General features: G+C 33.6%; 1 pseudogene; it reads right to left on the bottom strand.

Moving 5' to 3' along the window:
- Positions 1–10,051: 10,051 nt before the first annotated feature.
- Positions 10,052–11,096, bottom strand: LOC122905403 (annotated as a pseudogene).
- Between the last annotated feature and the right edge of the window lie 3,727 nt (positions 11,097–14,823).

Here is a 14,823-nt window from a genome sequence, read left to right as displayed (position 1 = left end):
TAAGATTGGATTTTTATCATTTAATCTTCAAAACAAAAGCCAGAAACCTCTGAAATGTAACTGATAAGCATTTCAAAGTGTTCTTTTTTCTTTTTTAACAAACTGTAATAAATAAAGCTACAACATAAAAGTCACTAAGCTTGCATATTTAAAAAAAAAGAATAATGTTTTTTGAATTGTTTATATTATTATGAAACTAAAACTATAATCCAGTTACTTTCATATACTAGATATGGCACAGCTTAAAGAATCTTAAAATATAGCATAAAGAACTAACCTACTGCAGATTTTATTTACAAAATGTGTGAGATAACATTTTGGGAAAAAAAATAATGAAAGCTGAAGGAAACAAGCAAATAAAAACAAAACAAAGTGAAACAAAAACACTGTATTCATCAGAGTTCTCCAGAGAAATATCTATCTATATCTATCCATGCATCCATCCATCTAGCTAAGAGATTTAATATAAGAAATTGATTCACATGATTATGGAGGCTGGGAAATCTCATGACCCGTGTCTGCAAACTGGATACCTAGGAAAGCTGGTGGTGAGTTCCAGTGTTAGTCTAAAAAGTTGATAACCAGGAGCACCAATGGTGTAAGTCCAAGTCTGAGGGAAGGAGAAAAGCAATGTCTCAGCTCCTAAGTCAGAGAGAGTAAATTCTTGCTTTCCCCACTTTCTATTCTACTCAGGACCTCAATGCATTGGATGATGCCCACCTACACTGTAGAGGGCAATTTGTTTTATTCAGTCTGCCTATTCAAATGTTAATCTCATCCAAGAATTCCCTCTCAGACACACCAGAAGTGATATTTAACCAAATATCTGGGTTATCCCATAATCCAGTTAAATTATACAACTATAAATTTGATAGGAACTATGAGTAGGAAGAAATATATTACTGCCTAAGTACTTACTGTCATTGAGTATGAGAATCGGGGCTGGAGAAAACTTAAGAGAAACTCATATCTTTCTCTCATTTTTTGCAAAAGATGTTTTCTTTATTGAAGTTGAAAAGCAATGTGACTGTCAATGGTTCCCAAAATGTGTAGCTTTGAAGTTTGAGGTCATGACAGATACACTGGTTTGTGCTCCCCAGATTTATTTTTTGGGTATACAGGAAGACTACCCTCTTGGGCTACTTCTTAGTGAGATAGGGACTGTGTGACTGGATGTAGGCTGAAGCTTCTTGCCAACTCTGGCAATGAAAACTCCAGGGCAAGCATCCACTTTCCCTTCGCAAGGTGGTTTTCAAGGTTTTTCAAAAATGGAAACATTAAAAAATGGAAGTCACTGTCTGAGTGTCAAGAAGATCCATCGAACATGTCTGATTGGATACAGGCAAGAATTAATTTTGTTTCATGTTGTCAATCAAAGTTCAATTTTAATTGTTACCACTACCTAGTCTAGCCTATTGTACCTGATGCAGAATTTTTCTAGATGACAGCTGAATTTTCCCAGCTAGTTGGAATTCTTAATTTCTTTCCATGGTTTTAAGAGGAACCAACAGTCTTTTTTAGAATATCAAGGCACTCTTATATGCTCTTATGGTTTTATTTAGATTCTGAGAGTATATAAACATTTATATGAGGAACTTTCTTGGAAAAATCATTCATATAAAATTTTATCAGCTAATGTTCTTTACAACTATGTGCTTTTCTACTTGTTTGATAATTTTTCCAGTATCACTGAATGATAAAATAAGAAAAAACTCTGGATATTTCTTGATAAAATTTAATAATTACTTATTTTAGCAAACATTAATTCAACTTCAATAATAATAAAAGATAATAAATAATGTGCTTTGAAAATCACAAAAAATGAAGTGAGATATCTGTGCAATGTTAAAATTATTATGTATATTGGCATTTTTATTCCAATATTAAGTGATTTATGGGATCAACTTCTTGAGATGAAGGTTGTCTTTAATTTGTCCTCAACTTTTATTTTTACTGGAATATGACTGTCCTGGGAGTAATGACTCAGTGTTATACTAGATTGTTATATATGATTACAAGAAACCAGTGCATTTCTGGGAAAATGGTATTTTTTGAGCATGAGGGAGATTTGATGATTACTTTAAGTAAGAATCATAGAAGACATAAAAATGAACATAAAATGATGTTTCCTGTCTTGACAAATTAAAATTCTTCTTTAAGTAATTCTCTTGGCAATTTGTGGGGGTAGGATAAAATAATTTATTCCCTACAATATGTTGTTAATCATAAATGCAAAATTTTAAGTTTAATTTCAATTTAAGCAAAATTGATAACAAATAGGCATATATAACACATTTTTAAATGAAAACATGTGTACTTGTTTCCTGAATAAAAATACATTCATTATTATCATTATTATTATTATTTTAGATGCACTAACTTCAAAATTTAGTTTTAATTATTTTAAATTATATTGCAATTTGGGGGGATGAGATATATTCTATATCAACCATTTTCTAATAATCTGTATACATTTCTGCAAATATGAGAAATATGGCTATCCTATTAGTTTTAAATACTGAATGTAACAGTTCACTGTTTTTAGTTTCCTAGGACTGCCATAGCAAAGTAGCACAAACTGGATGGCTTAAAGCAACAGAAATACATTCTCATAATCTGGAGTCTCAAAGTTAAAAATCGAGGTGTCACCAGAGCCATGTGCTCTCTGAATGCTCTGGATAATCCGTTCTTTGCTTTTCTTTTCTTTGCTTTTCTTTTAGCTTCTGCTATTGTCAGCAATTCTTGGCCTTTCTTAGTTTGTAGATGCAGCACCAGAATCTCTGTCTTCATTGTCATATAGTGTTCTTCCTACATTCTCTTCCTTTCTTATAAGGACACCATATTAAATTAAGGGTCTACTCTACTCCAACATGACTTCCTCTCAACTTGATTACATCTGAAAGACTATTTCAAAAAATCTATATATCAGATTTACAGATATAAAGGAATAGAACTTGAGCACATCTTTTTGGGGGGTTCACAATTCAACCCATAATAATCACATATGTTTTCTTGGTCAATTTCTGTTTTGAAAAGGAAGTTTGAAACAGCAGTTGGAACTAAGGATTCTGGATTTAGATAAACCAATTATAAATCACTGTCTTGTTCTTATAAACTGTAAAGCTTTAAATAATTAATTACGTCTGTGGGCCTCAATGCCCTCACGAGTAACATGCGTTGACAGTAGTACTCACGTCAAAGGTTTTAGATATGATTACGTGAAAATGCAGTTCCAGCAAAATGCCAGGGACATGGTAAATATAAAGTAAATTTTAGTGTTTATGACTGTTTTTGCTATTACTACAATTACTTGAGTTTTATTCAACTTTCATTGAATAGTTCTATTCAGAAACTAAAATTCTCTGTAATTCACAGAAGAATATGCACATTTACCTAGTTAATATGATAAACATACTTTTTGGAGAAAGTTACTTGGAAAATTTGAACAGAGTTCAGTAATATCAATATCAATCACTTTAGTAAGATCAATACCAAATCAAATGTAATATAGATAGATCAACAGATAGATATATAAAATACAGAATCAATTATATAAACTATTTTTAAATCCTCTGCTCAAATTGTTAGGGTATTTCAGAGTCTCGTATGCATTATTAATCTCTGAGGGGTTGATAATAATAGTTTATGTAATTTCCAGACTCATTGTCCATGAACCAAATCTTCATGGTATGTCTCAGAAAAATTATATTCTTTAGAACACATATTAGGAAATGATGTGCACAAAGAATGGATAATTGTTATTAAAATTGAAAAAATAAATTTAAGTATAACAATGTGCCATAATTACACATATATTTATGAAAAGTCTCTTAATGTATCTCTTAGATATAAATTTTATTCCTAATAACTTAAAAAGTATATATCTAGTACAGTATTCTGGATGATCAACTGAGAGATTAGTTATAGGGATTTTGTTGCTGAAATTATTTGAACTAAAACCTACAAACAAAATGCTTTGTTTGGAAGACTCAGTATTGTCCAGATGTCAGTTATTCCCAATTCGATCTATGAATTCACTCAAAATCCCAAGAAGTTATTTTATGGATATAACAAAGTGATTTTAAAGTTTATAAGGAGAGTCAAAAAAACACAGAATAATCAACACAACATTAAAGGAGAATAAAGTTGGAGGATTGACACTACCTAGCTTCAAGACTTAGTGTAAAGCTATAGTAAACAAAAAAGTATGTATTGATGAAAAAAATAGATGAACAAATCAATGGAGCAGAATAGAGAGCTCAGAAATAAACCTATATAAGTACAGCGAAATGATCTTTAATAATAGAGCAAGGGCAATGATATGGAACAAAGTTAGTTCTTTCAAAATATGGTGCTAGAATAACCAGATATCTAATAAAAAAAAAAAAGAATCTAGACACAGACCTTATACCTTTCATGAAAATTAACTCAAAATAGATCATGTATTTAAGTGTAAAATGCTAAATTATTAAACTCCAAGTAGATAACACAGGAGAAAACTTAGATGACTTGGGTATGATGATGATGCAAAAACCATGACCCACAAAAGTAATTTAACTAAGGTGGACTTCATTAAACTTAAAAAAAAAAAAAAAAGTTCTGCTCTGTAAAAATCTCTACCAAAAAACTATTAGAACTAATTATGAACTCAGGAAAGTTGCAGGATACAAAATCAACATACAGAAATCTGTGGCATTTCAATATAGTAATGATGAAGTAGCAGAAAGAGAAATTAAAAAAACAATCCTGTTTATAATTTCACCAAAAATAATAAAATACCTAGCAATAAACTTAACCAAGGAGGTAAAAGACCTGTTCTCTGAAAACTATAAAACACTGATGAAAGAAATTGAAGATGACAGAAAGAAATGGAAAGTTATTCCCTGCTCATGGATTAGAAGAACAAATAGTTAAAATGTCTATACTACCCAAAGCAATATTTAATGCAATATCTATTAAAATACTAACAGAATTTTCCACAGAACCAGAAGAAACAATCCTAAAATCTGTATGGAACCACAAAATATCCCAGAAGTCAAAGTAATCTTGAAAAGAAAAACAGAAGTGGAAGGTATCCAATTCCAGACTTCAAGTTATATTAGAAAGCTGTAGTAATCAAAACAGCATTATACTGGCAGAAAAATAGACACATAGATTATCTGAACAGAATCTACAATTATATGGCCAACTAATCTTTGACAAAAAAGGCAAGCATATGCTTTGGGAAAAGTGCCTTTTCCTCAACAGATGATGTTGGGAAAACTGGACAATCAAACAGAAAAGAATGAAACCAGACCACTTTTTTATACCATACACAAAAACAAACTCAAAATGGATTAAAGACCCAAATATGAGACCTGAAGTCATAAAAGAATACATTTTAAAAGGAGAATTAAAACAGGAAACTCAATATTGTGGATTATATTGGAGAGAAAACATGTAAAAGAAAATTGAGAGTTTTACATGCTGAAAAGAGTGACACAAAGTCTTCGTTTTTAAAGATATGGATCAAAAATTGCAAAGGCAGTTGGGTAAGATGGAGTGCACAAATGGGACTGTGAAAAAACACTGGTTTCTTCACCGGGCCTGGTTAGGTTTCAGTACTTCGTTCTGCTCCTCTAGGCTGGTGCCTTGTTTCTCCTTGCACAAAGCACTCAATTCTCTGGGCTCTCTATGCCTAATGTGTGAAACAAGAGTGATGGAACTAAAAGGTCATTTCCAGCCGGAAAGTCAAATGATGTATGGCTTTTTTGGGGGGGGGGGAGTAGGGTAAGAGTGAGAGAGAAAAAGATGATACTTGAAGGATTAACGATGATGGTTTTCTTATATATGACAGAGTCCTGATCATGTTGGTAGACAGAAAGAAAAAGATCCAAGGCAGATCATGGGTAAATTGACTAAATGGGGGAGAATATGTGTAGACTAGGATGAGGAAAGGAATACAAGTTATAAGTAAGGGTCTAAGGTTTCACATGAGTGAAAAAAATAATTATTTCTCAAGAAATAATAACAGTATTAAGGATGTCTACACAGGTGCTGTCCTAAATGCTTTGCATATAATAAATCTTTTGATTCTCACAAAAATCTAAAATATAGTAAGTTTTTGTGCCTAGGAAACTATGATAGGGACAAGATTTTGACTCAAAATTCTGACTCCATGGGGCATCTGGGTGACTCAGTGGGTTACAGCCTCTGCCTTCTGCTCAGGTCATGATCTTAGGGTCCTGGGATGGAGCCCCACATCAGGCTCTCTGCTCAGCATGGATCCTGCTTCCTCCTCTCTCTCTGCCTGCCTCTCTGCTTACTTGTGATCTCTGTCAAATAAATAAATAAAATATTAAAAAAAAAAAAGAAATTCTGACTCCAGATTGTGTACGCTGGTAAGCAGAATCCTGTGGTTTGATCACTTACTAAGACTGGTTATTTAGCCAAGCCATTTACTACTCTGCACCTCTGTTTATTCATCAAACAGGCAGAATATTTTCTTTCCCATCTAACTTCCAGAGCTACTCTGAAGCATACTTGAGAAATTGTACTTTGTAAAGGGTAAATTATGATAGCTATGTGGTATACTTTTATTAAAAATGGACAAATGGGCATATAAAGTTTTAATTTAAAGGAAAGAAATTAGAGTTTTTATCTTGAATGCCCTTGATTATTCATTAATGTCGACAAGGTCATATACTTAAAATAAAGAGACAAACAGTATTTAAGTTTAAGGGGCAAGGAAAAAATCTGGACAAGTTCATACTAGATAATCCCCAGTAGTACTACTATTTTTACTCTAGTTTGATAATGGGAAATTTGCCAGAACATAACAAAGGAAATTCCAGATTATGATTTAGCAGATACTCTTATGTTGGCTTCAGTGCCTTTTTGCTTTCTATATTGTCTGTCAACATTCATACCATCTTATATTAGTGCAGTGTGTCAGACATACAATTGCACTCACTATGGAAACCAAGATTTCTCATGAGATTCTGAACATTAGCATGACAGCAACATTGGATACATATACCCACACAAGAGCTTTTCTTTCTGAGTTTTCTCTTTTTCTTCTTTGGCTAAGACTAGAAAATGCAGAAATAGAGCCTGAGGGGTTTAGGTTTTTATTTTTGTTATCTCTTTGTACCTGAACATGCATTTGCTTCTATTTTCAAAGCTGTTGTTGTTTAACCAAAACTACTTTTTTTTTTGCAATGCCGCAAATCTTAACAGCATGACGAAAGTATGGATAGGAATGTATTACTCTTCCTTTTTTTTTTTTTTTTTTTTTTTTTTTTGGCTCAAAAAAAATAATCTGTGTGAAAAAAAAAAAAAAAGACAAAGGGAAAATTATGTCTGTGCCCACCCACAACTAGAAAACCCTCTCAAGTTAAAATAATCAAAGCCCAGTCTCTGGCTGGAGGCTGTGTGTGTATAAAACCCCAGAGATAACATAAAAACAGCCTCTGGGCATCCTCTGAGACAAAGGATGTTCAATCAGATTCCAAGAACTCAAGAACATGTGTTTTACAAGAGAGAAAGCCAAAATACAAACTTTCCTGTAAGAACTGCAAATACCATATGGAAAATTGATCCCATAAAGAAGAACACAACAAAGGCATGGCTTTTGAATCTCACTATGCTGTGTAAGGGATATATCCAGCTTTTTATCCTAATTTCCAAAAAAGTTATGATTGAATTAAAAGAGAAAAATTAACTAATAATTCAGGTACCATTTCTCACTGTCTTAGTAACCTTACACAGACTCCTTCCTTGTCTTGTTATTCTACAAAATAAACCAGTATGACAGAGCAGGCGGTAGGGGGAAAGAGAAACCATTACTTTCATTGGTTTCCTGTTTTATTTGGTATTGTGGGTGAGTGTTTATGTTTCAAGTAAAGCTGTAGGATGGTAGCAAATTTATCTTAAGTTCTAAGGAGTTGCTCAATATATAAGGAAAACAGGCCATAGTTTCTGTATTCAGGGATTTATTTATTTACTGTATTTGCCCATAAGGCAAAGATGTCAGTGATGAGATTATATATTATAATTAGCATAAACTCTATCCTTATAGAAAATTATACTTTTTACATGACGCTTACTATTATTTCCAAGTGAAACAGAAAAAAATATGGCATTTATCAAGTCATATCTTTAATAAGGCCTTATGCTTTATTTGTAGTTTATCATATTTAAAAATTTTACTTTAGCCAATTTAAGCATACTTACATATTGTCCCTTTCATATAATTCTATCATTTCCTAGAGAATTATTTCTCTCTGTGTTTTGAAATTTTTCACTGTGTGCTTATGTTTTGAAGGGAGTTTTTTTCCTTAAAAGAAAAGTCAGTTGACTGGCTTACAAAATGATCCCCCCAGAACAGATTTACCTTTATTTCTGCTTTGTACTCTATGAATTTCATGGGTTTTGGATCAAATTTTGTATCACTCTCTTCCTCAAGATTCTCACAGGATGAAAATAGGGTTATTTTGAACTCCCTAGCAGAACAAACATGGGATTTTTGTCTTTATTTATTCCAAAGAGTTTTTGATTTGCAAAATGAGTTTGCATCTTTTTGCACAGCCTTTCTGTTTCTTCTCCATTAGTGGCATCTATGGATTCCCTTTTCATTCCTGTAAACCCACTTCAGTAAGTGCAAATTCATAATTTTACGCAACTTGTAGTTGAAGATGTTTCTGTCATTTTTCTGGAAATTGAAATCTGAAATGACTTTTTTCTTTTTATAAAGTTGACCTCACTTTAAAAATAAGCTTTTGTGCATAAACTTGGTCCTTGGTTCAAAACTAGTTTCCATTGTTATTCCATGGCCTGCTCTTAAAGTCATTTTTAAAAAAGATTTTATTTATTTTACTTATTATTATTAAATATTAAAAATATTTATTTATTTATTTAACAGAGAAGGAGAGAGAGAGCACAAGCAGGGGGAGGAGGAGAGGGAGAGGGAGAAACAGGTTCCCCACTGAGCAGAGAGCCCCACACAGGGCCCAATCCCAAGACCCTAGGACCATGACCCATGGATGCTTAACCAACTGAGCCACCCAGGAAACCTAAGTAATTTTTAATAATAAAATTATTACCTTAAAACTCATCAAACAAAAATAATACTCTGAATCTTGATGACATAAGGTAGAACAGTGGGCAAATGATGACATAGCAGCCAGAATGAATAATTCATAGTTACACCAGCCATATGCAATGGATCTTAGTAATATAATATTGAGTTTTAATAAGTTCCAAAACTTTAATAAGTTCCAAAATTTTATACCGATTTGAAAAAGTTATAAAAAAAACAAAACAAAACAAAGCAAGAGAATATTGAGTACTAGTTTCAGGATCAGGGTTATCTCTCGTGATGAAAGCAAGTCTAAGAGTAGACTGTGAGGACCAGAAATACTGCATGGTTAGACGTGTATTATTTTCAGATCCTTTTATTTTCAACTCAAAACAACTTTATGTAAAATTCAGATACGGTCACACTCTGTCCTACCCCCTGATTGTGGAATTTCTATTTTATTTTATTTTTTTTCCCAACTCAAACTTCATCTATTTTAATCTATTATTTGCCTCCCACTAATAAGCCTTTATTTCACTCGTTATAACTGAGCAATAAATCTTCGACACTGAAGTATCTTCCTTGCCCAATTAATCCAAAGGGGAAAAAAAACTGAAATGATTAGTAAAGAAAAATGTAGGGACTAACACACCCTTTTAATATGTTTTTAAATATTTTTAAGGTTTAAAAAGTGTTTAAAGTGTGTAAAGTTTGATAATGTTCAATCATTATCTGAATGAACAGCCTAATGGCAAATCATTGTAGAATGTCTCAGTTGCATAGGGAGCAGAAGGGTAGGGATTCTCTTCATAGCACCCCAGCTTTCTTCATGAGAAGGTTAGAGATACACTGGTTTGTTTTACTATGACATCAATTAGGTGATCAAAGCTGCTTTTCCTTCAGCAAGGGCTTTATTTGTCAGAAGGGCATTATGCTTGAACTCCAAATTTGGCGGACAATTTACTGATGAAATTCATAATCTTTGGGTTGTTCTTATATTTTGACATATTTGCTGGATTCTGGGCCACATCCTTGGAAGGCCACCATAATTTCTGGATCCTCCATGGCTGCAAGAACTTCTGGATCACTAAGAATTTCATTGAGCCCAGGCATTCCTGCCATTCCAGGCATCCCCCTGCCATTCCAGGCACTCTTCCAGGAAAATTACCAGGCATTCCCCCTGGAAAGCCACCTGGGAAAGAGCCATACTGAGCTCCTGATTGCTGTCTGGCTTCTTCCTCCCTCTGGGCTCTCTCATGTTCTTCCTGAGCCTTCTTAACCCTTTCTATTCTTTCTTTGATCTCTCGCTCTTCATGTTTTTGCTCATACTTTCTCCGATGTTCATCAATTTTCTGGGCCCTCGGTTGAACTTCTTTCAGCATTGCAATAGCATCTTCATCATAATCCAGTTTACAAGCAAAGGCAAGATCATGTGCTGCTTCTTCCCAATGGCTCAGAATTCTATGTGCTTTCCCCAAGCCACTTAAAAGGCTGAGCTGAAACAGGATTTATTTCAATAGCTCTGTCACAGTCTTGAATGGCATCATTTGGCTTCTGTAATTTGATGAAGACACTGGCTCTCTTGGCATACAGAATGGCCAAGCGAGGATTTAGTTTGATGTCCTCTGTGAACAAATCAATGGCTTTCTGTAGCTCACCACCATTCAGGGCATCAATGGCAGCCACTTTTTTATCATTTGCCTTATCCATCATTTCCTCGATTATCTCTACATTTTCACCTCCCATTTCTTGAGGGGCATCAGTATCTGGTTCAATCACACCTTCATTGTCAATTTCTAGATCATTTTCCTCACTTGATGGTTCATCTGTCTTTGTTTTCCTCTGCCTTCTTACTATCTGATTTTTCTTCCTTGATACTGTCTTCTGATTTAGTTTTATGAGTGGCAGGTGGTATTTTACCCCCCATGCTCTCCACCCAGTCCCGCAGGAAATGCATTTCCTCAGTGTGCAGAACGCTCAGATCCTGCTTACACGTTTTCATGAAGTCCCGAAGCTCGCTCGCTTTCCGGGGGTCCATGGTCCGGAGGCAGTGGCAGGCAGCAAGCGGCAGGCACAGCTAAGGTTGCTACCCGATTCTAGGCGCGCGCGGGTACTAGCTCAGCATGACCATGTGGAAGGTGTGAAATTTCTATTTTAATTTGTATTCCTAAGCAGTTTTGGAATGTCTACAGTTTGTAGGATTACAAACAAAAATCTCTACCTCAAAGTAGGAAGATATTCAGGTCTTTTTGTAGCTGAAATGGTACAATGATGAGATCAATTCATACCTCTTTTATTTCATTTGAGGCAGATTCACTGTGTTAGGGCAGACATTTCATAGGACTATATGACAGTATATGGACAAAATTTTGTTTTTGTCAAAATTTTTGACAAAAATTTTGACAAGTTTCTGAGAAACTTGTAAACTCAGGATACACTATTTATAGAAATATTACGAAATTAAACTTTTGACAAAGATGAAGAAAAATCTTAATTTGATTTTATAGTGAAAAAATAACAGCATAAATTTGTTATCCACACTCCCCCCACCCCACCCCACCCCCCCGCAGGGAGAGGGGGAAAAAAAAATCATGTTTGGTGAATGTCTGGGAAATTTATGATTGGGCAAAGAGTACCTTGAAATTGATTATAAATAAAGATAATCTAGCTTCTAGAATTTTCTTTCAGCCTTCTTCCTTGTCTGGAAATTTTCAAGAATTGACTAATTATTAGTCACATTTTCAAAAATGGCAGGTTAACTTCCAGTCAAAATGTCACAATCCTCTTTCTTCGTGCTCCTCCCTTCTAAACACAACTGTAAACCCTGGAATAATACAAGAAGAAACCAAAGGAGAACTCTCAAAGATTGTAAAGAGAAGACAGGCTTGTTTGGAACCCCAGGATTTGAGGGACAAATGGCAATTTATTTTACATTTCCCTGTTCAACAGAAGAAAGTGACCCAGATTCATTTCTCAGGTCAGGTAGGCTCATTCTGCCACAGGATGGAATGGGAATCACTCTGACAACTTCAGGGAAGCCCAACACCACTGAGGGTGGATCAGGATCTCTACCAACAATAAGTGGCCATTTGAAATGCCCTCTTGGTTAGTTGTATCAGCAAATGTTCACTCAGTAGACCTTTTTCTCTACGTGATCTTTGTTTTTCACTTATCTGTGAATGACCTCACTCCAGGGAACACTGGAGTGAAAATTAAGTATGTTTTCTTCTAAAGAGATTTACTTTTTCTGCTTGAGGAAGGGCTAACTATCCATTAAAAACCACTATATGCAGCCTGGCTTAAATGATCTTAGATTCACCTCTTTTAGCTTCAAGTCTGTTTTGGGATCTCAGTGCTGATATGGTCACTGTCCAGCTTTAGCATTCACTTATAAATTTGTGTTCGAATTTCCCTTCTTTTCTCTCTCTTTAATCATAAAATATTGATTATGTAGAGATGAATGCGTTAATCATTATATTTTATATAAAATAAATTTATTTGTTACAGCACAGACTTTCAGGGCAACTGGTTTGATTATGGCACAAAGCAAAATTCTCAAGCAGACTTTTTGACTACTTAAACTCAGTTTATATATGCGGATGATTCTGCAACAACTCACTGGCTGAGGAATTACTTGTGTACATAGTCAAGGGATTGAGAGACACTTTAGGGTAAAAATTATGCACTTTGATTAAGAATTTTTAAGAATTATTCACAACTGTCCCTAACTTTAACTGGGTAAACATCACCATTTTTTCCCCTGAATTTCCTTTTGAAATTTTTAAATTTGTAAAATAAATTGATATTAATTTGAAGAGATATTTCAATGTATGTTCCAGATGATTCTTTTAAATGGCTGCCTAAATAGGGATGCCTAGATGGTTCAGTTGGTTAAGCATTTACTTTCAGCTCAAATCATGATATTTTGGTCCTGGCATCCAGCTTTGGGCTAGACCCCCATGTCAGACTCCTTGCTCACCTGGGAGCCTGCTTCTCCCTTTCCCTCTGCCTCTCCCCACCACATCCCACTTGTGTTATCTTTCTCTGAAATAAATAAATAAATAAATAAAATCTTAAGAAAAAAATAACTACCTAAATATTTTACCCCATAGACAACTGTATTAAACTTAGTAAGAATTCGAAGACAAATTGAAGTGCACACATTTATAAGGACAACAAGTCATTCACTTTAGAACTCTACAAAAACTTAATTTATCCTAAATGAGAAGTGTCATATGAATAGCAGTACTGCCAAGATAGTTACTCTTGATTTAGATTATTAATATGCAACACTCTGGCTTGTATTCATATAATATATTATGCATTAATTACAATAGCATAAGAAAAAAAATAAACCTATAAAGCACTCACAAGATAGTTTATGTTGAAAATTCTATCACTTTATAAAAGAGAAAGTGCACATAAACAAAAAGTGCAACAAAGTCTTACATCTAAAATCTAATTGAGGAAGCGAAAAATCTTGGGAATCCATAGCTGTGTTTTGAATCAAGAGCCCTACTACAATGAATTAGAATTTTCCGTCAAATCCTCCACCATATTTTGTAGGATTTATTTAACAGTCCATTGAATCCATGGTCTTATGCATAGCACATATCACAATCCCATCAGTAGCTTGTTCAAAATAGAGATTCTTGGAACTCATCACAGACCTACATACACAATCAGAGTCCCCAGAGATAAAAACTGGGTATTTTCAATTTTTAAAATCTTCAGTTAATTCCAGAATAAACAATTCTTTTTAATTGTTTAATTCAATTTTTACTTAATTGTTTAAGTTAATTTCTCAAAGTAGGTGATGTTTAACTTAATTCTCAAGTTTAAATTCTGATATAATTTGGATGCTGCATTAGCCAACAACTAAACATATATTGATTTTAATAAAAACACAAACCACAAACCACAATTATAAAGAGGATTATAAATTTGATCATTAACAATGGCAAAAAAAAAAAGAAAAATCACTATTTTTTTCTGGGTTGTAATTATTTTCTTTATTATATTCCTTATAATAGAAAGTTTATAATAGACTCTCATGATTTAGCATATTTATTTTCTGTAGGTAAATATCAAAAGATTTTATTTCACAGCTAGAATGCTAGCTTTCTGGTATTAGCGACTAATGGCATATATTATGTTTTCACACAGATTTTAGAGCATTTAAAGGTATTTTAATGGATAACTGATACAATTGATTATTTTTGCAATTACATACTAACTTATTACAACAATTATATTTAAATTTAAGTTTTTCATTTATGGGAAGCATGCTACATTAAACAAATAACAATAATGACGAAAAGGACACTATTATTGTCCAGTTTAGGAGCCTGGAAATTAGTTGTTCTGATCTATTGTGCACCACTATATCCAAGCTGGGGTTCTGGGGTCTCCTTCATTTCAAAATCCTGGGTTACAGTCTTCCTAAGATTATAGTTATTATCACCTACAGGTCTAATAAATGTAATATTGCCCTGTGCTTGTTTTGAGAAATAAGAGAAGACCCTTATGTTGCCTTTACATAAAAACATCACTTCTGCTAAACTGTTCTATGCCTTTAAAATACAGAATTAGCTTTTTAGAGCCTTTTTATTAGCATTTATTAGCATATATATTGCATATATATCATTAAAACAAACGTGCATATATTCACTTGAATTATTTTTTAAATGATAAGGCTTTAGTATCATATGTACATTTTAGTGGAAGAGAAGACATGAGAGGTTAGAAGGAGTCTGAGTACCTGC

Source organism: Neovison vison, chromosome 4 (assembly GCF_020171115.1).
Source record: "Neovison vison isolate M4711 chromosome 4, ASM_NN_V1, whole genome shotgun sequence".
Classification (NCBI taxonomy): domain Eukaryota; kingdom Metazoa; phylum Chordata; class Mammalia; order Carnivora; family Mustelidae; genus Neogale; species Neogale vison.
This window is presented reverse-complemented; position numbering and strand designations above follow the sequence as displayed.